Source organism: Podarcis bocagei, assembly GCF_964188305.1.
Source record: "Podarcis bocagei genome assembly, chromosome: 4".
NCBI lineage: Eukaryota > Metazoa > Chordata > Lepidosauria > Squamata > Lacertidae > Podarcis > Podarcis bocagei.
In genome coordinates, this window is record NC_138128.1 from 65,142,695 (window position 1) to 65,167,971 (window position 25,277).

At 39.5% G+C, this 25,277-nt stretch overlaps 1 pseudogene across 3 annotated transcripts in view; it reads right to left on the reverse strand.

Moving 5' to 3' along the window:
- The window catches only part of LOC308584643 (heparan sulfate glucosamine 3-O-sulfotransferase 1 pseudogene), an 82,418-nt pseudogene that overhangs the window by 11,123 nt on the left and 46,018 nt on the right, over positions 1-25,277 (reverse strand). For 2 of the 3 annotated variants that reach the window (XR_014013497.1, XR_014013498.1), the window contains one exon: positions 22,816-22,947. The product of XR_014013497.1 is annotated as a heparan sulfate glucosamine 3-O-sulfotransferase 1 pseudogene (transcript). Of the gene's footprint in view, positions 1-12,853; positions 13,034-22,815; positions 22,948-25,277 lie in introns of those variants that run through there. The other variant, XR_014013499.1, reaches the window with a different exon arrangement.

A 25,277-nucleotide genomic window follows, 5' to 3' on the forward strand; every position in this document is an offset into this window, starting at 1 on the left:
AAGATTTGCATGGCTTTTCCTACACGGCCTGATCCAGATCTTCATACTATGTTGGCCCAACCAATTGGAATGTGAGTGTTGGGAGTTGTCCTGGTTCATCCAGTGACTAATGGGCTTTTCTAGCAAAAGGAAGGTATAGCCAGGAAAGCTGCTGCCAGGAGACTCAGGTGCTCTGCTGCTAATTCTCACATTCTGCTAATGCAGTTTCCCATATTTAAGCAGGCTCAAGCTGTCTTTCCTGCAATAAAAATGCTGGGTTCTTTAAGGGTTTCACAGACTGGGCCGTTAGACAATTCAACACATTCTTGAAAGGGTGGTCCTCAAGTCCTCAGAAATAAAAAAAACCCTTCAACTCTGGCAGATACTGCTGAGCATTCTGCACTTAAAAGATAGAAATCCTGTCATCTGTGAAATGATTATGAATCATTTTCCATTAGCAAAGGGAGCGGGGAAATGTCAAGAGAGAGAAAAAAAGCCAAAGAGCCAATAATTTAACAAGTAGTTAAATCCATGTTGATGCAATCTATTCTTGGTCTTTTTGGCCAAGCACGTTGCATATTTTCAGTACTGAATGCAAGAAATGAACAGATGGTTAAATAGATAAAATAATAAAACATCTTGCTAATATCGCTATATTAATACATTCGGCTTTTTCTCACAGTAAGGGCTAGCACCTTAGCGCATCAAGCAAATGTGGAACAGCTCATTTCAGGCATATGAAAAAGGAAGAAAACTGTGTTGCTCCATAAGGAAAAACAACAACTTCCAAATCTGCAGTTGAGCAATACCTTTATTAGGAGAAGTATGTGGCAAGCTTTCAAGTTCTTCAATTCAGGTTGCAGATCCCAGAGGGGGTGCCATTTTTCTGCCTCCTAGGTGACATCTATGGTGTAATTAACTGTGACCTCCAATTCACAGGTGTATATGTGATGGGAAAGTTATTTCTACTATTACCTAACACTAGCACAGCGCACAATACCCATTGTATAAGTAGAGTACCAATATAAGGTAGGGAAATCACATGTATTCCAGCCTAATTTGGAATGGTGAGGATAGTACACTGCACAGATTCATTTTTGCCTGGCCCTCCCGTAATTCTTTATTAATGTTTTCCTATCACATTTACAAAGGAATCAAATATATTGCCTGCACTATGGCTTACATTTGTTTGCAGGCAGTCCAGTTCTGCCAAGATGAGCTGTGGCTTGCATACTTCCTTTAGATAAGGCTCTCCTCCTCAAAATGAAATTTTATTTGACTGGCCTTAGTGCTCTTAGTACTTTCCTTCTCAACATGTTTCCTAAGTTTGAGATTTCTTTGAGCATAAAAGGTTGGACTAGCATAATACTCTTGTCTTGACCCATCTTTAGTACAAGGCAATTGATGGATGCCTCACTGCTTTCTCTAATCAGATCCATGGACTATTGGCAAACCTTTACATTTGTGCTCCATGGAATTGCTGTAGAATAACATTTGGCTCCTAAACTAGACTTGATGCCTCCACAGAGGCTTTTCTGATTGGATTTTTCTCTGAACAGAGCTCTTGCCTATCAGTCAACTGTCAGCTTTAACTGACTAAGATTAAGTAGTTGCTGATATGTACCACAGAGAGTGCAAGGAAATGGACAAGAGAATACACAGGACTTTATTTCAGAAGTCTGAAATCAATATTTCTAAAACTGTGTTGCATCCCTGAAATCTTTCGACTGCATGAAACAAGAAGGGTTAATGAAAGTACTGAGCAAAAAACAAAAAAAAACCACACACTGAACACCTCAGGATCTTAGTGTACTTTTAAGTACTTTGTGCTAAAATGCATAATGAATCTTAAATATAATTAAGCTTTTTGGTTGTTGTTGTTGTTGTTTTAATAAGAAAAGTCTATATTCCAATCACAGTATAAGAACATATCTATGCCAAGTGTCTGATGTACTGAAAATAAAAAAGTATCACATTGAATAAACAGTTTTGAGTATATCTTTAACAGTAATTTTAGAAAACTCTAGGTCTTTCTAGCTTGAAGGCTGGCAGGCACGTCCAATATGGAAGTATTTGCACTGAGCATATTTAGCCCTCAAATCAACAGTTGCCGGGGGGAGCACCAACATCAAGATTCAGTTCAGATACCGATGTGGCACTTTGGGAAGCAGCTCAAGTTATCCTGAGGTGCTTCATAGTCTGTCTGGTTTGACTCAGGGTCCGGATCCCACTCTGCCTCAGGAAGAACCAACTTTTACCATCTCTATTGTTGAAGTCTCTTTTGAAGGATAGGAAAACTTCTGAGAAATTTCAACACACCACTTGCGCTAACCACAAGTTTGATTCATGTGCTGTAGTTGTACAGTCTTGGGTTCCTGTTTATGTACTTCCTCTCAACTGTCTTCCTTTGTACTTTCACAAGCCTCTGCTACGCCTGCACCAGCTGAAACCTTTACTGCACCGAGATCATTATGTGATTTATTCTATGCCAAACTTTTTCAGTTCAACAGTCCCTTTTACCTGGGGCTTTTGTCCTATGACTACTATCTATAGTATATTCGTGACATATTAAACCATTAGTTTCCTGCAAGCTGTTTCCTGTAACACAAGCAGACGGCATGCCTTCAGATCCACTGCCAATTCAAAGCAATGCTAGAATATACTCTGCCTCTTGCTCCCACTACTGTTCATGGCAGCTTCAAGAAAGAAGCTGAGTATTTCTCCTCTTGCCTACATCAGTGTTTGAGTTTGAGAGAATTCAGAACAGGCAGTGCTACTGATGCTAATACTTCTGCTACTGCCATTACCAGACCCACCAGTTATTTGTCTAAACCTATCAGTAGGGTTGGGGGCTAGGGCACCTGATGACTTGCCAGATGCATGTGCCTCTCATGAATAAGAGTGGTGTGTGTGTGGTGCTTAAAATGGGCTGAAATTAACCAGTTCACTCTAGCAGAGTCAGAGAAAGGCACACACACAACTGGGGGCTGGGCCTGAGTGTATGAGAGAAACAAGTGGAGTGAAAAATAAGATAAAATAGCTCAGTTTAATTGAAAAAGATTCACATGCAAAGTCCCAGATCTAGCATGGGGCAAGGATAAAAATACTAAAAAGGAAAATACAGGAAGAACAAACTGAATATCACACATGAATAGCGGACCTAAAACCGAAAGTAGGGAAAAGAGGAATAAGACTACACACTAATAAAAAAATTGTGCAGAAGTACTGGAACAGAAAAACACACACAATGAAAATAAAGGTGGTAGATGTAATGCGTTATTTCTGGTAGACTGAAAATGGTTCAGAAGTATAGTCAGTAGGAAGAAGGATACTACCTAATCCAGCAGAACTCTTCTATGTCTGCTCAGGAGAGAAAACTTGCTAAAGATCAATGAGCATTTGAGACAAATACATATGTGTTTCTCAACTTCTCTCCCATGAAGCATTGTGATTGGACAGCCCTGTTAAATTCTAAACCTCTCCGTCAAAATGGCCTATCCCTCCTTCCCTCTCTGCCCACACTTTCCCACTCATTCAAGGCATTTCTTGTAAACTTGGTTTCCTTTGTCACACAAAAATGATAGCAATGGGTAGGTGGTGGGTTGCAACCAAGTCATCAGAATAGAACAAAGCTTTTGGGATTCCCCACTTCAACTTATGGGACCTTGTAGAAACCCTGTCTCACCTGGGGCAAGCCCTGAAATGCTATGGGGCACCCTGGTTCAGAAGCCACCGCTAAAAAAACAAAAAACCAGCACTCTAGAACAGAGGCAGATGAACTTCAAGCTTGAGAGATCTATTTTGCTAGACCCCAAGATCTACCAGCTGGAAACAAAATAGTGGCTTAGGACAAGGGGCAGACAGCCACTTAGAATTAAGGAAGAGGGCATCTGAGTGAATCTTATCACAGGATTTCGTTTTTGTACTGAAGTCCCAATCCTTTCACTCAAAATGCATTCTTGATCCTGCCCCTCACCACACCCCAAAAACCCCAAGCCATGTGTTCCAACAACGTAATTTGGAAAAAGGTTGCTGACATTTTTAAAAACTGGGAATCAGAAATCCTTGGTGATCTTCTACAGTACATATCATCCAAAGATCAACTATATTGGTGTTCTGCCCACTTCAGATTTATATTGTAATTAAGGGCTTGCATATAACAATGACACCTGTATTATTTTCAGGAGTTTTCTCTCACTTTACAAAACTGTCAGCTGAACTACTTTCAGTGCTGAATTTCAGTTCAATCTGAATTAATATGGTGGAATTTTAAAACTATTCAGAAATTGAGTTTATAAAATGTTAAGAAAGGCCTCCAGCTGCATGAAATCCATGGGGTGCAATATAATTAGAGCTTGGAAAAGTTTTAGCTGTGACAAATAATTCTGCTGACACTGATACATCTTAACATTGAGGTAGGAGAATCTGGAGTGAAATTGGGAGCTGGACAAAGCAGCAGTAATACTTTAGTAACTTTCCACACCTGTGTAGTTGCTTTTCTTGTTGCTAAAATCATATTGGTAGAAACCAACCTAAGAATCAATACATTCCAGTAACATTTTACTACAATGTTTCTGCAGATTAGCAATGGGCTACATTAGCATTGTTGATGTTCAAACTCTTAGATTTTAATTAAAGTTTGGGGGAAAGGGAAGAAAAGCACTCTTGTAGACATGTTGCCAACAAAGGTCCGTATAGTAAAAGCTATGGTTTTCCCAGTAGTGATGTATGGAAGTGAGAGCTGGACCGTAAAGAAGGCTGATCGCTGAAGAATTGATGCTTTTGAATTATGGTGCTGGAGGAGACTCTTGAGAGTCCCATGGACTGCAAGAAGAACAAACCTATCAATTCTTAAGGAAATCAGCTCTGAGTGCTCACTGGAAGGACAGATCCTGAAGCTGAGGCTCCAATACTTTGGCCACCTCATGAGAAGAGAAGACTCCCGGGAAAAGACCCTGATGTTGGGAAAGATGGAGGGCACAAGGAGAAGGGGACGACAGAGGACGAGGTGGTTGGACAGTGTTCTTGAAGCTACAAACATGAGTCTGACTAAACTGCGGGAGGCAGTGGAAGACAGAAGTGCCTGGCGTGCTCTGGTCCATGGGGTCACGAAGAGTCGGACACGACTAAACGACTAAACAAGAACAACAACAACAGACATATTGGGTTGCAATCCCACTATGTTACAATAATGCAAGTAGGATTGCACCCTAATCTCAAGAACCAATAGGAGGAAATCCACATTCTTCATATTTAAAATAGCGAACATTACTTTGAATGTGCCTAGAAACTTAATGGCATGTATCCACTTAAGGAATGCTTCTCTAAATGGATGTAGTAAATAAATAGTTACAAGAAGTATAATTTGATGTAGTTATCAGTAGAAAGGAGCAGCACTGATAGCCACATGTAAATCAAATATGTACTATCATGGGAGAAACATGTATGCGATTGTACTTAGACATTCTGGACCTTTCTCTCCTTTCTCTCTTCTACCCATAGTGTCTCATTGTTCCCCTTTCAGTACTTTTCTGTCTCCTTCCCTGCCTGCATCTGGTCCCTGAGATCCATTGCCATAAATTTTTTTGGTCTTTTTTCTTAATGCACCATTTATTTATTTATGTTTGGAAGGAAGATGTCTTGTACCAACTCAGACAAAGGTCCATCTAGCTAACTATTGTCTACACTGTAGGACTGCCCTCCTGTGGAGAACTATTTATCTACAGTGACTTGCCATGCAGAAAAGGCTCCTTTCACCCTGTGACTACAAACTAACATTTTGGGTATGTGTTTAAGGACTTCTAGGATGCAAAAGGCTTTACAATTTTTAAAATCTCAATTCATCCTCACAAATGGGCATTTAAAAGGGTACAAGTCTCCATTATAGAAGGGCCTTGGTTCTTCATTGACATTATATAAAAAGGATAGCTGAAAGTTTATCTGCCATGCCTCTCCTATGAAGCAAGGGTAAGTCATGAAAAATAGGAATTTTCTGCCCGATTGCCTAGAAAGTCTTCAATGTGACATTTCAGTTAAGGAGACCGATTAGTGCTCCTAAAAACTATGGACACAGAAATGTCACAACAGTCATTATCCATTTGTATGTAACTATTCTATTTGTATTTAGACGTTTGATCTCCTTGAAGATACATGGGTCAGTGGTCTCTTTTTGGAGTTTAGACAGATGACCTTAGTGTAGTTTGGAACAAAGGCAGGTCTGTCCTGAGACATTTATACTTTTAAACAAAGTGTAGATCTGGTTTTGTAGAACATTTGACTAGTGATTTCAAGTGTTGTGAATTTGGAATCATATATGTCATATCAATAGTGCTAAATATCCGATTGTCCATTTAAAAAAGTTTAAGTTACATTTTTATCACAATCATAGTTGTGGTGGCACTTTAGGGCAGAGCAGTACTTTACTTCATCAAATACAACAACAAGAAGAACAAATGGGCTGTAATCTGAACTTTGCTCCAATTTGCAGTGGCCCTGTGACAATTTAGCCAGTTGTAACTGGTGATGCCAGGGACCGAACCTGGGACATTTGGTATGCAGAACATGCACACTACCACTGAGCTACAGCTCTTCCTTTTCTCCTGCATTCTCTCCTCACCATCCATTTTACTCCCAGTTTCCCCTAGTTAGGCTCCCACAGATGGCAAATGGTCTTGGGCAGAGGTCCTTCCTTCCTGAAAATGTTCCCATGCCTTCCTGTTTTTCTAGAAGCACTGCACTGGGAACATGGTTTTCCTGAAGTAACATGTCTAGCACTTGGCACTAACTTCTTTAGTTTTCAAATTCACATTTTTGCCCTGGCTATAATATGGTTAGATCATAATTTGGGGAATTTAAGACCCTTGACACCTGAGGTAAATATTTTAGGGCTCACTCATATTCTTTCATCTGTGAAATGTTTTAACTGACTTCATTTTTGTTTGTTTTTTAAATTGTTGTAACCCACCCAGGGACCTCATAGTGAGAAGTGGGTAACAATATTATTAAAAAATAAATGTGAACTGCTCATTTACTACATTGAAGTATGAAACCAACAATTCACGACAATTGCCAAACCTTCAAATGGCAATTCCAGGCTAGGAACTCAATTGTAAACACTAAAAAAACACACCTGTGTACATGCATGAATAAATGTTTACGATTATTTCATTTCAATTAATTAGGTTGGTTACACTGAAACTTTGTCATAAAATGCCTCTGATCTCATAATTTAGGCCAGCAAACAGGAAAACAACAAATCATTTAGAGTCATTTAATTTCTTTTCTTGTGTGCAACACATCGGGAAAAGAACAATCTTGATTGTAATCCACCTCAACTAACATGCACTCAGGGTTTTTTTGTTTTGCTAAGGAAAGTGATACATGTGATATAAGACGATTTAATTTAGAAGCTGGAGGAAAGATGACAAGTGGATGAAAAGCAGCCAAGTCAAACAAAAGCACATGCCATAGATGCTCTAATACAAACTGACTACTGCCTTTCTGAAAAGAAAACACAGAAGTTAATGCTGATGCTGAAAGGCAACAGGCTGAGATCAGAAATACATTTTCATTAACAAAAATTACATGGCACCAGCTCAATCAGATACACAAGGAACATAATGCAGAGCAATGGTCTTACATTCTTCATGTGAACATAGGAACTGGAAGCAATAAAGATTAATTCAGAATGTGTTACTACATGATGTACCCCTTAACAAAGTTTTCGACAAGCCATCTGGAGGACATAGGAGCTATTTTATCCTTGGATCATATTGACAAATTCCACCACACACAAAAATACACAACCATGTAAACCAGGAATGGAGAAAACCTTGCAGCCTGAGGGATGCATACCTTTGTGGGCAGCCTTTTAGGAGCTGTATCCCAGTGGTGGGCAGGGCCAGAGGAAAATTTGGGCAGAGCAAGGAATGTAAATTTTACCTCCATACATCAGAATAGATTTGCACATACAATCCTTCACCCAGGCAGGCAAGAGACATAATCAGGGTCCAATACAAGGGAGGGTTCATTGAGGGTGTGGCCTGGGGATAATGGGCATGGCTGAGGAGGAGGAACAACTTTGGGATAGTCTTGAGGATCAGACAGAGAAGGCTGATGTAAACGCTTTGACATATAGGGATGCATACCGAAGGAGCTGGCATTAAATTCCATTATTGTAGCTGTACTGAAATAGCAGCTGGCATCCTTCATGCTAGCATCTTTTTACAACTGTATGAACTAAAGCACGGTTTAATGATGATGAAGAGACAGAACATTTCTTTGCTTTTCAAGTTGTGTCACACAAACTGTTGCATTTTCAATGGTCTCTGTGTAGCTACCTGGTCATATGCACCAGTGCTTAAACAGGTAACAGTCTAACAGTAAAATAAACTTGGCACCCATGTACAACTGAGTGAACTGGAACAACCATACATTTATAAAGAGAACAGGTCAAAATGACTTAAAATCTCTACCTTGCCACAGGCAGCCCAACAGCAAAGAACACATAAATTGTAGTTGGCTGTGTTGGTCTATTAGGAACAAAAAATCCAGAATATCCCCAGTTGCATGACACCTTTACTAGGACCAAGTAAAAACCACAAACTAGTGAGCTTTCAGGTTCTCCAGAACTTTTCTTCTGACATGAAGTTCAGTAAAATGATACGGGTGGGAGAAAAGAAAAGGCTAAGCATTGGCAGTGGACACACACAAAAATGCACCTAATTTGTCTTTTATTAATTCTTAATTTAGTGTACCACCTAAAATTAGTATCCAGCTTTGCAGATACCATATTTCTTTTTTTCTGCCTTAGCAAAGGTCATAGCTTGTGGGTTCTGCTGATTGCTGGAGACGGATCAAAGCACTTATTAGTGTTTATATTTTCCTTCTCCCAGTATGTCTCAGTTTAGCACCTAGCAGGGTCTGATCTAATTAAGGCTGCAGTTTATGTGAACATTTGCCTGGGAGTAAGTCCCATTGAACTCAGTTAAGAACTATTTCTGAGCAGACTTGCATGGAACTGCACTGTTAAATCTGCATAACACCTCCTGTGCTCCATTATAAGATTTAAAATAATCTGCTGACTTAGGGGCTTCGACATCATGCCTAGCTCCCCAGCCACTGTTGTTTTGCTTAACATTCCCGCTTAGCAGAAATCAATCACTTGCCTATTAGTTGGTGACATTTTAATTGGTCCTAGCTTCTGTGTTTTTTGAATAGTGTTAAGGGCACCAGTGAAGCAGTATGGAATATGAAAGATATACTCCAGAATTTCCCAGATATACCCCAAATGACTGAGCATCCTTCCCAGGTTTCACATGACTACGCTTGCTTCAAAAGCTGCATCCCAGTATCATCCAAAACATTTCAAAGGAAGCTGGGGTGTACATCTGGAATGATACATCCAAGCTGCTTGGGCCATGGCCTTGTCTTATCCCAATATAATGAGTATGGCCTCACAGTGCCACACCACACTGGTTGCTAATAAATAAAAAAAGTAAAATTGGCCTTTCTTCCCATATAATGACAATTGCAAAAGGAAGGAAGAGGCAAGAAAAGCTAAAGGCTTCAAGGGAGTTTAAATGCAAGAGCACATCTCTGTCTGAGCTTTGTTGTTTGTAGTCAAAGGTCTTTACAATATAAACAATAAAAAACAAAGAGTCCAATCCAAGAGCAAGTTAAAAACATATTGATTTTTAGAACTGCAAATTATCTAAACTTTAATCCTGTAATGTAAGTTGGATATTTATTTATTTTTAACCCACCTTGACAGTATACTGTTTTAGGTTTATAAAAGTGAATGAAATCTGGCTGTGACATTTGTCACTCCATAGATCTTTAGGGCTGATCTGCAAATGCTCCTGCTTGGCTCTCTTTGTTGATGAGCACTGGCCTTTTCACTTCTATATTTCATTTTATGAGATTAATGAAAAGTGTTGCAGTGAATGATAACTTAACTATTATCATGAAGTGCCCTTGTGGTCATTCAAGAAGGTAACATGCCGTCCTTCACTTGACAGGCCATACAGACACTCCTTTTAATCCAATGCCTTCAGAACTGATTCAGTGCTGATTGATTTACCATACTATTCCTTTCAACACTTATTTTCAGTATTCCTTTCTGGGCTAAAATTGCTTTTTTGTGCCTCTTTATCTGAACATAAAAATGTAGGGATTAAAGGCTTAGTGGTCAGCTAAATATATGTTCAAATACTGTAATTTCCATAGGTTCTTCATATCTTTCTTGGATCAAAAGACCAGGGTTATAGCAATCATTAAACATCAAAAAGACAAATGTGAAAACTATTTTGGTAAAAACGTCTGTTTAGAAATCATCATTGATCATATTATCTGACTACCTCTTACTTTTTGAGTTTTTTATTCTTTTTGTGCTTATGATCGGCAAAACTTGCTATATATTTTGTAGCCTATCCTAGTATCTCCCTCTCCAGTAATCATTCTTTTAAAATGATGCTATGTTGATTTTTGTCATTACCAACTCTCTTTTTCAGAATTATTTATAAAATGTGAAATCTCCATACCTCAGAAACATACATACAGGGGACAATAAATCCAAATTTGAAATTGAACTGTAAGTTATACAATAAACAGAAAGAGTTATTTCTGTTTATAACTCACTAAGAAAGCAATGAAATTGAAGAATGCAGGCTATCAGTTAATGATGGCAGCTCTTTCTGAATACAGTGTGTGTATATATGGATATTTCCCAAAAATACATTTAAGAAGACAGAACAGTTTCCTTCTCTCAAAACCTTAACTTTTGTATGTTGAGCTATTCTTTCTAATGCTGTATTATCATTGCAAGATACATTGTGGTGGTAGCATTTACATTTACTAAGTAAAACCAGTTTCATGGTTAGGTCCTGCTAGCTATTCAGAGTGTGTATGTGAAAGAGTAATTAAATTAAACAAATGCAAAACTGACTAAAGGATACATTGTCAACAGTGATAATAGAAACAAAGAGGAGCTTCATAGGGGCTTGGAGTCTGCTATTGTAGCAAGTAATGTTCCAGGCATAGGAGCCAACTCCTAGAGTACAAGGTCCCTTCACCCCCCCAAAAAAATATTTGAGGGTGTTGTCCCGCCTCAAAGTTGATGGGCATTGCCATTCAAATAGTGTGTGTGTGTGTGCTGCATCTTGTGATCAATAAATTATGTGGGGTGGGGCTTACCTTCCCCCACCCAATATTTTATTAAAGTTGGCACCTCTGGTTCCAGAGGCATCCAGAGTGCTATCTGGTCTGTGGTTAATGGATGAATTTTAGTTTCCAAGGATGGGTACTGGTGACCATTTTTGTTCTTGTACCTCATTGCTGATAAGTGGTGAGAACGGGCCTTTTTTGTAGTAGTTTCCTGTCTATAGAATGCTCTCTCCAGTGAGGCCTGCCTGGCACCAACTTTGTCATCATCTGGGCATGGGCAAAGATCCTTTTGTTTTCTCATGCATTTGGGCAGCACTGATGATTTTTTTACTTTCATACCTATGTATTTTTTAAAAAGTTATTACTGTATTTTATTTTATTTTGCAAATTATTCTTGCAAATTGCTTCAGGACATTTGTTGGGAGAAGCAATTTATTTACAAGTTCAATAAGCTATCTGCTGTCAAGAACTGCATCAACTGAAAATTCAGGAACCATGAACTGTTTTAAGTGTAAGTACTCCCACTTTCCTCTGGCACATGCAAATGTGTGGGAGCCATAGGGCAACAGAAATCCAGCAGATTTATCTTGTTAACGAAGCAGCAGGAAATATTGCCTAAGATCTCTGAAGGACCAGGAATGCTCGAGAGGAATGACAAAGGAACTGTCAGAGTATCCCCCTTGCTGAGATTTAACATTTAACATGAACCTAGTATCAGGATTAGCTAATATGCAAGCATAGTGGTTTGAAACTAAATAGTAAAGATGAACTAAGATGGGGAACAGTTTCTTGCAGAAAAGTTCAACCCCTGTTCTACCCTCCCCATCTTGGTGATCTTTTGAGGCCATCAAATGGGGCAAAAATGTTTGACTCCTCTATATAACTATGTCAAGAATGGTCCACTTTTCCCACATTGTAAAACTCAGGCAGATGGAAGAGGATATAAAAGAAAGAGGAGTAGATGATCATACTAGCTCCTGTGAAGACCTGCTAATCCCTGGAATCAGTATGAAGCCCACAATAATATAAAAAATAGAACACATAACTTACTGGGGAAGTTCAAAACTAACTTTTCTAATCCTCCATGCTTTAAGGATCAGGAATGTGCCCCAATTATCTACCTTTTTGTTTAACACTAGAATTGCAAATGAACTGATGGTTGAACCATCCTTTCCAAAAGACATTTTAAAAAGTGCTTCGCTCTGTCTTTAATTTCATTACCGTTTAACCTGCTTTAAAAGTTTCCAAAAATTCCTTTAGCACCCCTTTCTTTATCACTCCTCTCAGTCCCATGCATGGTCAATAAGCAGCTGCGGATGTATGAGAAAGCACATATTTAGCACGGAAAACACCCCAGCCTTTATGGGATATTAGGAACTAAGACTAGGAAGAGAAACATAACCCTGAATCTAGGTAGCCAGAAATGTAAGTGCATGAATGAAAAGACCAATGCAGGTAATTAGCTGACTCATGACTGAGTCATACTCCACCGCACCTTTCCTTCAACATCCTCCCTTCACTCTTTCCAGCCACACTTCTCTTATAATCATTTGATCAACAGCCAGTGTCTTCTGGTTATTGTTCCAGTAAAATCTCCATTGCATGTCCTCTTTCAAACATCATCCCAACTGGCTACCCAGCCTGTCCTAGGAGCATAACCAACAAGGGAAACAAGAATGGTTAAGGTAACACTGAGCTAATGAGGTCTCACCCTTGATCATGCTCCACCAGTGAATCTCTGGGCAAGACAGATTTGTACTCCTCAGTTAGTTGGGGTGTTGTCCTCCGTCATAGCGGTAGTTCTGTCCTGCCTTAGTGGGTTTAAGCTGGGCAAAAGACCACACTGGAAGTTTTCTATGAAATCCCTGCAACCACGTATTTATTCTGCTGCATTGGAAAGAGAGACAAAGCACTCAAGTTTTCAGTGAACAATATTTATATCATCACAAAACTCAAGGCAATTTTGCTTTGAGTTTCTATTAAGATGACTTAATAATAAGACTGCTTCAGGAACCATAATTATAGGACTTTCAGAGGAATAATTATTCACATTACAGTTGCATATTATATAGCTGCTTATGGGTTTCAGAGCAAGTCTCTTTATGTGACTGAGTAGGCAGCAAGATCCATAAAGACTGTACTTAATCATTAATTACAATTCTCTGAATATTAGTTATGAGAAGACTATAGAAACGTTGATGCTATATTTAGGGGCCAAAGAAAGGAAACAAAGCATCCTTTAGGGTGCATAAATTAGATCATGAACCATATCATAAACCCAACAGTGTATCATATACGGAATGTTTGTGTGTGGTAGAGTTCCCTACAGAGAAAAAGGTTGTGACCCAGAGCAGCAATTTGCATGAATGCAAGCGAACTATTTTCCAATTAATAACTTTCTTTGTACTGTTCACTACTGCAGACAAAGAGGTAAGAGAAGTCAGTTCTTAAACTAATATGCCTGTTTTGGCTGGATCAAGCATGAGCTTTCCAGAATGCTCTTCTGCAGTATTTTTCTTCTTCTTCAGGGGGTACGCAAAGGTATGCACTGCAGGCACCTTTTTGTTGTTGTTGTTAAAAAGTGTGGCACTTAACTGTAACAACTTCATGGTGAGTACTGGCACCTCTTTTTCTCTTCAGTTATGTGTAGCTGCTCCCTTACATTCATATAACATGTCTATAATGTTAGCCAAAATGAATCCACCAAACCTTTCACTCATTAGAATCACATTAGCAGGAGTTGTTAGGGACAATGGTTCTGTATTATTATTCCAATCTGCATACAGTGGTACCCCGCAAGACGAATGCCTCGCAAGACGGAAAACCCGCAAGACGAAAGGGTTTTCTGTTTTGGAGGCGCTTCGCAAGACGAATTTCCCTATGGGCTTGCATCGCAAGACGAAAGCCCATAGGGAAATGCTGGCGGTCGGGAGCAAAGACTTTCGCCCACAGCCGGCCTTCAGAAGAGGACCTCTTCTGAAGGCCGGCGGGGGGCAAAAGTCTTTGCTCCCCCCCGCCTGCCTTCCCCCCGCCTGCCCCGGGCGATCTTAAAATGCTGGCGGGCGGGAGCGAAGCGTTCGCTGCCGACCCCCAGCATTTTAAAATCTCCAAGGGACAGCAGAGAAGTCTCTGTCCCGGGGAGATTTTAAAATGCTGGGGGTCGGGAGCGAAGCGTTCGCTGCCGACCCCCAGCATTTTAAAATCTCCCCGTGTCCCGGGGAGGTTTTAAAATGCTGGGGGTCGGGAGTAGAGGAGTTCAGGATACATTTTTTAAAAAATAGTTGTGTATCTTTGTTTCTCCATTTAATTCTTCTACATGGTTTTGTATGTATTGTGGTATTTCATGCATTGCGACTTGCTGTTTTTCATTGATTATAGTTTAGTAATTATTTATTGTAATTGTTAAGACTGAATTTCTGTATGACTATTTGCTAATATTTTATATTTACTTTTACTGTGTACTATTGTATTATAGAATCATACAATTGCAGAGTTGGAAGGGACCCAACTAAAACATCAATGACAGAAGGCCATGAGCTTACCCACCTGTAGGGTGGCCATATGTCCTCTTTTTCTAGGACACGTCCTCTTTTTTCATGGGTAGAGTTGTCATAGTGATCCATAGTTAAAGGTAGAAGTTGGCAAATGTGCCCTCTTTTTTGCTCTTCAGAATATGGCAACCCTATCCAAGAGAGTCTGTTCCACTATTTAACAGCTCTTACTGTCACTTCCTCCCAAGTTTCCCAATTATTCAACTTCATCAATGAGTTCCTGATCAGTTGGTGAGGACCAGGTCCAAGACAGATGAACCCGTTGTTGCTTCTTCTATCTTCTGGGAAATGGAATTGTCAGTGAGGCAATGGAGGAAATGGATTACTGAACATTACTTTATTTCATATGAGTTGTTTATTTTAAAGTTATGTTTTTATTATATTACGACTTTTTTGTATTGGATCAGATTATTATAAGGTGTGTGATTCTTATATTCTGTTGTTGCAAACCACCTAGGTGGTATACAAATTAAAAGTGAAATGAAATGAAAAATTATCAAGCATATTAAACTAGATAGTCCCATCATTTCCAGAGGTTTTCCATCATCATCACCACCACCCCACCCTTCCCTGGCATAAATTGTTTTGATATTCTTTAAAAAAACTTAACTTGCAGTTAACAGAACGATCTGTTTCCCCTCTGTGTTTACCCTTTGGGGAGGAAATGAATGATGCTTTATCTCCAATAGCATTTTAATTATGTATTGATAATCTACAAGATAATAGTTAAATGTTCATAATCTATGCGGGAGACAACAGACCACTTCAGGGATTGAAGGAAGAAAATACTTCTGTAATTATAAATGTTTAAGGAACAAGGGCCAATTAGTTGATGATTACTGAAATTACGTTGTCTCTTCTTCAGACCTAGCCAGGAACCAGCCACTGTGAATGCGCTCAACAAAACAACTTCAATCTTGGGCAGCATCTTTTCAAAATGACACAACTTACACACCACCACAATTTAATTTCCCTTTTTTCTGAGCACAATTTTAAATATCTGTATGTTTTAAGTGGTTAACAATTAAAAAGACCCTCCCCCAGGCAAAAACAAGCTGATGTACAGAACTATGATGCCAAGCATGACAGAAGATTCAAGAGAAATGATCAGCCTAAATGAAATTACTGGCCCAATATTTTATCTTGAAGAATGCTGCATTATTTTATCTAGGCATCTTCATTAGTATACAGTACACGGTCCTTTAAATCTATTTCCTAAGGCCACCTCGTATTTTAACCTTACAACTCCGTATAGCAATACAAGATAATTTACAAATATGGGGTACAATTCAACCCTTTCCAAATACCCAGTAATAGTCTTATGCCTTTTATAGATGTATCCAGAGGTCCCAGTCATCTTCAAGCATTGGCTTGCAGGCTACCATCATAAAAAGCATGCGCTTCTCACAGCTAAGCAGTGCAATGAACCTAACCCAGTAACAGCACGTTCAGACGTTATGGGGATTCCCTCTCATACACAAAGAAGGGATGGATGGTGCTTTATTTTTCTATCACCTTCTATAGTTCTTAAATACACCCAACAGTTCTTATTACATCTTACAATATTATTTATTACAATGATAAGTATGCTTATCATATGTAGCTCAATTGTTTATGTGCATTTTTGAGTACAATACTAAATTTAAACTCCAGACTTTTTTAAAAAACAAACAAAAACAAAACACAGACAATTGTACAAAGACCTGAAGATATAAATTGCACAATATCCCGTTAGGTTTCTTCAAATTCACAGTAATACTGTACCAAATGGACAGATCTTTCTTATTTCAGTAAGTGGTTTCTGTTCCTCGAAGGGGAGAAAAGGCATACCGTATATATTAATTATTTCAACATATTCTTGTCAGTTGTACAACAAAATCACTGAGAGGCTGTTTTAATTCTCTGTTCCAAATGTGATACTTCACCACTGCTGAACTTGTCAGACCTTGATTAATATTCCTTACAATATACATGACATGTTTGCAATTTTCAGCATTTGGTCACTTTTTAATTAATATTGGGAAGAACTTTGCGAATTGTTTCATCATTTATCTATCACACAGAATTGTCACCTACGAAAGGATAGCACTGAAAGAGAAGAAGTTAATTAACTCAATTTTAGTAGTTTCTTAAAATAAGCTACTGTTTTATAAATACATGACATAATTCAAAGTTAAGAATAAATGAGAGAATGTGGGCCATTACATTTGCAGGTATCCATTCTAAGAAAAGCACTACAAATGCTTGAAAATGAAGAACCCGGTATGGTTTTTTTGATCTGGGGTAAGGTGGGGTTTGGCCGCTTTTACATACTTGGTCTTCATAATGCAGAGCTGCTTTATAAATTATATTTTGTAAAGATCACCCAGTCCACCATGGACTTAGCGTTTGCTAGCCTACTGTGGGATCCCCATGGGGCATGACAGAAAGTATTTCCCTGTTTTGCCACTTCTGCATGGAGATCAGGCTATAATGGGCAACTGAATGCCTGGTTATGCTTCTCATGGCACTCCAGATGTTCTCAGGTTTCATCAGCCCAGTTGGCACAGCCAATGACTGGGGATGCTTGCTTGTCCCTACTGTGTAAGCTAAGAATCACTCTGTTGGATCTGACCAAAATGCCTATCTAGTCCAGCTTCCTGTTCTCAAGAGCGGCCAACCACACACAAGCAGGAGGTAAGGACAGCAGCTCTTCCCACGCATACTCCCCAGAACTAACATTCAGAGACGTACTGCCTCTAATACTGGAAGTAGTACACAGCCATTGCAACTAGTAGTCATTGATAGTGTTATCCTCCATGAATTTGTCTGGTCCTCTTTTAAAGTCATCCAAGTTGGTGGCCATCACTAGGCCATGTAGTATTTAATTCCATAGTTAGCTAGGTATGTGCTATGTGAAGAAATATTTCCTTTTGTCTGTACTTAATCTCCCAATGTTCATCTTCAATGGAGGGCCCTGGGACAAAAGCTTCTTTCTATCCACTTTCTTTATATTCCAATTAGGTCAAATACTTGAGAAGTGTCCTCCAGTTTGCCCTCTTACATTCCTATTGCTAAGAGTCCAGAAATATGCCAATTTCTGTAGTTCTGACTGCAGAATTGCTTTTTATATATTGCAGATTTCTTGAAGCCTGTCTCCAAACCCGTTTTTACAGAGGGAACCAGCATCTGTAAAGTAAGGGGATTAGTCTAAACACCTGGGTTCTTAAATTAGGGCTTAGAGTGGTATCTCAGTTTTGATTGCTATTCTGAACACTAAAGAAATATGTCCTGGATCTATTCTGTGCCACAACTGTGACAATCTGATTGCACAATATTAAAATAAGCTATTGGCAAACTATGCTGAGATAGAGTTGTACAATTATATCCCCCCCCCCTTTTACAAACTAGTAAATTCTCATTTTAGTTTTAATGAGTATACTCAGTTTTAATGAGTATAATGAGTCGAGCACCTTTATTTACACTGAAATTTGCAAGAAATAGAAAAGGAATTTTTAAAAAAGAAAGGTAAGCAGATCCTTGAATACATGCAGTTAATTATAACAGTAAAGCGGTATACATAAACACAGAGTCAACCGTAGTCAGTGAATCAACTCTGTGTTTAAACACACATGTTAATAACATAGCTTTCCTGTGGTAGGTAGAGAAAAGGAAATGTATTGATAATTTTATTTATTTATTTATTTAGGCCCCCTAACTTGAAGTAATACCAGACAAATCTCATTTTTTAAATATACAAGCTTGGTGGATCAGGGAAATACCGTGGACATAATGTATCTTGATTTCAGCAAGGCTTTTGACAAAGCCCCCCATGGCAGTCTTGTGAAGAAACTGGTAAAATGTGGACTGGGTGAGGTATCCATTTGGTGGATTTGTAACTGGTTGACTGATCAAACTCAAAGGGTGCTCACCAACTGATCCTTGACATCCTGGGGGAAAAAATGACAAGCAGGGGCCTGCAGGGTTCTGTCCTGGGCCCATTGTTGTTCAACATCTTTATAAATGACTTGGATGAAGGAATTGATAGGATTCTCATCAAATTTGCAGATGACACCAAACTAGGAGGGATAGCTAATGCCGCAAAAGACAAATTCAGGATTCAAAATGACAGTAACATATTGGAGAACTCATTTAAAACTAAGAAAATGAATTTCAATAGGGACAAATGTAAGCTTCAAAACCTAGGCAGGAAGAACCAGCTGCCCAAATATAAGTTGGGGGATACCTGGATTGCCAGTATTACATGTGAAAAGGATCTAAGAGTCTTAGCAGACCATGAACGTAACAGGAGTCAAGGTGGCATCAACAGAAGTATACTGTCATGATCAAAGGAAGTCATAGTGCTGCTTTATTCTGCCTTGGTCTGACCACACCTGGAGTACTGTGTCCAGTTCCGCAAATCACAATTTAAGAGGATATTGACAAGCTGAAATGTGTGCAGAGGAGGGTGGTCAAGATAATAAAGTGTTTGGAAACCAAACCTTTTGAGGGAATTGGATATGTGTAGCCTGGTAAGGAGGATTGTGAGTGGTGGCAATGTTGCTCTAGAATCCACTTAGAAGTTCAGCAACCACAGTTTGTGCCAGCTCCTGCTTCAGAGAAGCCTTATGTACAGCACATTACAGTAATCCAAATGGGAAGTTATCTGAGTGTGCCTTACTGTGGCCAGGCTATCCATGTCTGGAATGAGATATAGCTGGGAAACAGTCCTCTGAACCATTGCAGGAACTTCGGCCTTCAGTAAATGAGCAATCCCAGACTACACAGTAGCTCCTACAAGTATAGTGCAACCCTATAAAGACCAGGCTGTTTCCTAATTTCCAAACCCAGAAGTTGTCCAGCCATAGCATCTCTTTATCAAGGTTTAGCTTCAATTTATTATCCTTCAGATAGCCCACTACAGCAAATAGAAACTAAAATAGTATTTTCCACAAATAACATCTTTAATGCTACCTCCCAATTGTAAATGCCGCAATATTTCCAAATGTGGAAGAAAGTACTGTTAAATCATTTACATGTTAAATATAGAACTTAATTTTTAAGGAATATGATGATAATGTTTTATTTAAAAATTCCCTAGAATTGGTATTAAGGCCATATTTAGTTATTAAACAACCATTCCACAATAAACAAACAAAAATAATACAGAATAAGTATATGTACAAAGGAAAACATGCAGCATACAATAATTAAAATGCTAAGTATCCTTAACTTGAGTGTAACATAAACAGCAGCTGATGAGATTACTCCAAATAAAAAATATGCTTCCACTACACTATGTACCATATCAAGATTTTCTTAGCTGAGTTATATCATATCACCACTTCAAAAATTGTGCACTCTTAAGAACTATACTTATTTATGTGTGATTTGTAAATACTGAAATAAAGGAATATGTTATTTATGTTTCTTCCATGATGTCTGCATAACTCTTCATCAACCTTTTATGAAAAATAATTTCTTGATTTCAATTAGCCGATACTCCAAAGCATTTAAACTGCCAGAATTTAGACCACTGTTAAAATTATAAAAATATGGGCATATTTATGAATTTCTTTTCATAATTTATGCTTCAATAAATATGAAATGTGTAGCCATGTTCCCTTTTGTTTCAACGCTTCTATAGCATTAACATCCATTAATTAATTATTTATATGTTTTGGAAAGCACTAATTATTCAATTGTTATTTATAAGGCCTTCAAAGGGTGTCCTGTTTAAATTAAAAACCAGTATCTTCTTTGCATATAACATCTTAATTGTACGGATTGAAGGAATGAGAATTTTCTGAATAAAAATACTTTATGAGGCAATGTTTGCATATTCTATAAATCAGTAAGCATCAATAGATCATTTTTCAACCAACCATCCAATGACACCACAGATACTGTTTAACCCAGATTATGCCTTTACAGTATTAAAGGATTTATTTATTTACGATTCTTCTGATACAAAAATGTATGATTTCAACCCTGTTTAGTTAACCAAATTCTGTGTAACTACAATTCCATGATTGCTGTGCACCTTCTATGATCTCTGGTGTCCTAGGTATCAATTTATAAAAGCTGCTTGTGCAGCTTACAGCAGGGGTTCCCAAACTGTGGCCCACAGACTACCAGTGATCTGTGAGCTTCATTCAGATGGTCTACAGTATGCCTGTCTGCAAAGAACAGTGTAAAGCTCTATGGAATTCATATTGTATGATTTTTTTTAATATTGCATTTTATTGTACAGTGACACCTCTGGATATGCATACCTCTGGTTGCGTATCCTTCAGGATGCGAACGCGGCAAACCCAGAAGTATTTTTCCGGGTTTCGCCGCGAGTGCATGTGCAGAAGCAGCACGTCCGACTGCAAATTCTCGGGATCTAACTGGAGCTCCAGAATGGATCCCATGCTCAACTGGAGGTACCACTGTATTACATCACTTAGCACAGAACATTACAATTGCTACAACAGGCAAAAAACATCATTTAGTGGTCTACTAAGACCTTCAGCAATTTTCAAGTGGTTGGGGGGGGGGGAGTTGGGGAGCAACTGGCATAAAGAATGAGACCTTAACAGAGCCTTGGAAAGTGATTGGTCTTATCTTGTCCATGCTGCTAATTCACTTCCATCTCTGTGTCACCCTCTGATCATATAATTAAGTCAGATATTGAATGAGCTAAGTTTCTGCAATGCTTTCAGTTTCTTAACTATTTATTGTGAAGGGCCAATTTCTATGAGAGTTTTCTCTCGGAATCCTTTGCATTCAAGTGGATTTAGAATCTGAATCCCTATTCCGCCCCCATACCATTCTTATTTAAATAAGAAAGAATATTTTTCTTAATGTATCAGTTCTAGGTTTTTTAAAAAAAACCAATTATGTTTGGTTTGCATTGTGCCCACACACTAACAGCATGATAATCTAACATTTAGATGGTTGAGTAGTTTGAGGTTTTTGTTTTTTGTTTTAAAAAAGAGACATTATTCCTGAGCTGTATTTCAAATAAACATATGAATGCACAACAGGAGAAAAACAGAGAGCAAAGCATATAATTTGACGAAGGTTACTATTATTGCACAATAGGATTTTAATTAGTTAATTGCAGTGATGTAGACAAGGGCAATAGGGCACTGGACACACAGTGAAGGAAAGGAAACACCCCATCTTTATACATTTGTGGAAGTGGAGATGCAAGATAGCAAATTACTGTGGCAAAAATGGCAACACAAAGCAATCAACATGCTGCTATAGTAGCTTGCTATGAAATTGCATGAATACTCTAAACTTCTGCCCTGACTATCAAAGAATGGGAACTCTTTAAGATAAACTGCCCAACACTTAATGAGCTGTACATAAGTCAGGTTACAATGTCTTGGTTCCATGCTACAGTAGAGGTTAAAATACGTGGCTAAGTGGAGGCTAAGACATTGATCCAACGAGTAATATCTTCCCTGCATCTTCCTTTCAAAGTGCAGGGTGGGCACAGCTATTTGCCTACCCAGAAGGGACTCTTCACTGACAGGAGGTGCCAACAGAGGCAATTCCACTGCAGGTGGTTTTAGGCTTGGCCCCTCCCCAAGATCTGAACCTCTACCTCCCAGACCACTGGGCCCCTCTTCAGGGCCAGACAACTTCTGGGATTCCAGTCTTTCCTCCCACAACCTGCTAGGTCAGTGGTGGCCAAACGTGGCCCTCCAGCTGTTTTTGGACTACAACTCCCATCATCCCTAGCTAACAGGGCCAATGGTCAGGGATGATAGGAATTGTAGTCCCAAAACAACTGGAGGGCCAAGTTTGGCCACCACTGTGCTAGGTCATTCCTCAGGTAATCCAGCTCAAACTGCCCCATCTTCCCCCAGTCATCTTCCACAGTTGACTACCCGCTCCAAGACGTCTCCACAGAACCATGACACTTGCAGATGAGAACAATCTAAGTATGAATTAAGAGACCAATCCCTGATTGTGTCTGCTTTACAAACGGCATTTCCCTGAAATAACACAACATCCATTCAGGGGACAAAGAATATATGGAACAGTTATGTCACTGTGTGAGAGATTTTTTTAATTAACACTTTTTTGATAATTATTGTAAATCTATGGGGGGAAAACTAATTGGACAGCTCAAAAGTGTGCTTACCTGGATTTATTGTGCAGCAATTGTTAGAAACTCTTGGAAATGATAGAGAATTGTTACAGCAACTGTACTGTGACAGGAGGAAATCACATCATCAGCCCATAGAGTAATGTTTCTTTCTGAATTTATTAAGACCTGTAAGGAAAACATACACATTAATGTCTTGAAACACAGCAACATACCCCACAAAACTCTCACCTACTGGGCAAGGTAATCTTTAATAGAATTCTGGCTCAGAGGAAATCTTCCAGGTGACATGCTTAGCAACAGTACGTGAACATCTGATTTAGCAACTTTTGTTTTCAGTGAGCAACGCCCATTGTCTTAATGCACAGTGCATCCTAGCTGAGCAAGAATATGCTAAAATATGCCTTGTGATATTAACACACAGGCAGTGAAGAAGATAAAAAAGTGTGTGTCCATTCTGAAGTTTATATATGGGCCACATTATATTTTAGTGGGTGATCAAGACTAAATAGAATTACGAGAATACAAAAAAAATATGTTTCCCTCTACCCATGAGAAAGTTTTAGTAATAATAATAATAATAATAATAATTTATTATTTATACCCCGCCCATCTGGCTGGGTTTCCCCAGCCACTCTGGGCGGCTTCCAAAAGAATATTAAAATACTATGGTACATCAAACATTAAAAGCTTCCCTAAAGAGGGCTGCCTTCAGGTGTCTTCTAAAAGTCTGGTAGTTGTTGTTCTCTTTGACATCTGGTGGGAGGGCATTCCACAGGGAGGGCGCCACTACCGAGAAGGCCCTCTGCCTGGTTCCCTGTAACTTGGCTTCTCGCAATGAGGGAACCGCCAGAAGGCCCTCGGTGCTGGACCTCAGTGTCCGGGTAGAACGATGGAGGTGGAGACGCTCCTTCAGGTATACTGGACCGAGGCCGTTTAGGGCTTTAAAGGTCAGCACCAACACTTTGAATTGTGCTCGGAAACGTACTGGGAGCCAATGTAAGTCTTTCAAGACCGGTGTTATATGGTCTCGGCGGCCGCTCCCAGTCACCAGTCTGGCTGCTGCATTCTGGATTAGTTGTAGTTTCCGGGTCACCTTCAAAGGTAGCCCCACGTAGAGCGCATTGCAGTAGTCCAAGCGGGAGATAACCAGAGCATGCACCACTCTGGCGAGGCAGTCCACGGGCAGATAGGGTCTCAGCCTACGTACCAGATGGAGCTGATACACAGCTGCCCTGGACACGGATTTAACCTGTGCCTCCATGGACAGCTGTGAGTCCAAAATGACTCCCAGGCTGCGCACCTGGTCCTTCAGGGGCACGGTTACCCCATTCAGGACCAGGGAATCCCCCACACCTGCCCGCCTCCTGTCCCCCAGAAACAGTACTTCTGTCTTGTCAGGATTCAATCTCAATCTGTTTGCCGCCATCCATCCTCCAACCGCCTCCAGACACTCACACAGGACTGTCACCGCCTTCACTGGTTCTGATTTGAAAGAAAGGTAGAGCTGGGTATCATCTGCATACTGATGAACACCCAGCCCAAACCCCCTGATGATCTCTCCCAGCGGCTGCATGTAGATGTTGAAAAGCATGGGGGAGAGGACAGAACCCTGAGGCACCCCACAAGTGAGAGCCCAGGGGTCTGAACACTCATCCCCCACCACCACTTTCTGAACACGGCCCAGGAGGAAGGAGCGGAACCACTGTATGACAGTGCCCCCAGCTCCCAGCCCCTCAAGACGGTCCAGAAGGATGTTATGGTCGATGGTATCAAACGCCGCTGAGAGATCCAGCAGAACTAGGAAACAGCTCTCACCTTTGTCCCTAGCCCGCCGGAGATCATCAACCAGTGCGACCAAGGCAGTTTCAGTCCCGTGATGAGGCCTGAATCCCGATTGGAAGGGCCAATTAAAATTTCAACTGAGGTAGGCAAGAAATAATCTTGCTATTATGAGAAAACGACGGCTTCAAGGGTACAGCCATGATGCATGAAAAATCATCTGCACAACAGTAAGATTATAAATGCACACTATTTCCTCAGAATCATTCAACATAAGTTTCTTTTTCGCATTTTGGAGTTTCCTAGAAATTATTCCTTTTTAAATAATAGCAATTTTGAAGTACTGACAACATGGGGTTGATAGGATACTTTTTACAATAGCAGTTAGAGCATTAGCAATAGATTTCAGCAATCTTCTAACTGCATCTTCCAGGAAAACTTGCAGTCTAATATACAAAGCCACCCCACCTTGAAGGATGCTAAAAAAGAGCTTGTTTTCTGCTCCTTTAAGGATATCAGCAGTAATCTGCAGAGTTTACATGGCTTTCTTGTCAATACCTGCTGGTAGCAGTTGGTGGAGAAGTAGATTCTCTTATGAGGTGCTTGTTAATTAAGCATGGCAATAGCCATTCAGGATTAAAATTTCAATACCACCATTCAAGCGTATAACAACAACAACAACAACAACAACAACAACAACAACAACAACAACAACG